This window comes from Lactuca serriola, chromosome 3, assembly GCF_051521515.1.
Source record: "Lactuca serriola cultivar US96UC23 chromosome 3, Lser_US96UC23_V15, whole genome shotgun sequence".
NCBI classification, from domain to species: domain Eukaryota; kingdom Viridiplantae; phylum Streptophyta; class Magnoliopsida; order Asterales; family Asteraceae; genus Lactuca; species Lactuca serriola.
In genome coordinates this window covers 105,404,489-105,405,794 of record NC_136410.1, presented here as the reverse complement: position 1 = coordinate 105,405,794, position 1,306 = coordinate 105,404,489, and the positions used below count along the sequence as shown (strand labels likewise).

The 1,306-nt window shown below is 35.8% G+C and overlaps 1 pseudogene across 1 annotated transcript; it reads left to right on the top strand.

Annotated features, from left to right (window-relative positions):
• The first annotated feature begins 240 nt into the window (after positions 1-240).
• LOC145092994 (chaperone protein dnaJ 11, chloroplastic pseudogene) lies at positions 241-960 on the top strand (annotated as a pseudogene). Its single transcript, XR_013702724.1, has one exon. The product of XR_013702724.1 is annotated as a chaperone protein dnaJ 11, chloroplastic pseudogene (transcript).
• Positions 961-1,306: the final 346 nt, after the last annotated feature.

Here is a 1,306-nt window from a genome sequence, read left to right as displayed (position 1 = left end):
AAAAAATATCACTAACTTAAAATAAATAACTATGTTTTTGTCTCAAAATCATTAGCAAACATGAAAAATATCGACGAATATTATACACACTAAAAGTATAGACAAATAAAAAAATTATCACTAATCTAAAACAACTTAATTCAAAAAAATAATAATAATAATAGAAAAAGAAAAGAAGATTAGAATTATTGGAGGAGACTAATAATAAAATACTACCATTGGCTTATATATATCCTTCCCTATTCCAATTCTTCTACACATATTCCAAGCAACCACACACTATCCATCATGTTTTCCCCCGTATCTACTCCCAATTCCCTCCGCCTCCGACCACCGCCGCGACAAGCACTTCACTCCACCGCCGGCACTCTACAGTCTCCAACTTCTCCTAGCATCCGATCACCTCGCACTCCACCTCCATCCGCCACCCTTTACGCCACCGCCGAGACCCTCTACGTTGCAACCTCTCCGTCGGCTGTCATTTCTCCTCCGTCGCTATACGAAATTCTGGGCATCTCCATGGGAGCCACCGAAAGTGAAATCAAAACAGCGTACAGGCGGCTAGCGAGGACTTCACATCCAGATGTGAAGGACTCGTCTGGAGAGGAGTTCATGAAGATCAACGCCGCTTACTCCACTCTCTCAGATCCCGATAAACGGGCGGATTATGATCGGAGATTGTTCCGAACGCAGCGATCCCGATCATTCTCGAGTGTTACTCCGGCGGCTTCGTACTATGGATTTAATGGTTATAGTGGCCGGAATTGGGAAACAGATCAGTGCTGGTAGTGTTGATCATCAATTTACACCATTGATTGATCCCATGAACGGATGTATATAATATATTTACTTAATCAACGATTAGAGTGTACTAATTAATCGATTAATCTATAGGATATATAATATAGTAGTAGATATTGTATGAAGAAGGCTAAGATATCAATGTTTTTTTTTTCATTACTGTCATTTCCTTTTAATTAATGAACGGTAAGTTATAAATATATAAATGTTTGTTTTCGATAAAGAAAAAGTGATGGGGGATTTTTATTTATTTATTTACTAATTAGTATCTATTTATTTCTTTTTCCCATTTCATTAAAGGGTATATATTACTTTAAATATTTTTATATAAGTGTTTTTTATACACAAATTTATAACAAAGTTTGGAACATTGTGTCTTTGAATCTTAAATTTAGGTTCAAACTATTTTAGCCACCAATTTTGAAAACAGGAATTTGGCTTATTTGGTTTTGGATCAAATTGTTTGGTTCTAATAAATTTTGGATCATAACCCATTAAAGTTTGG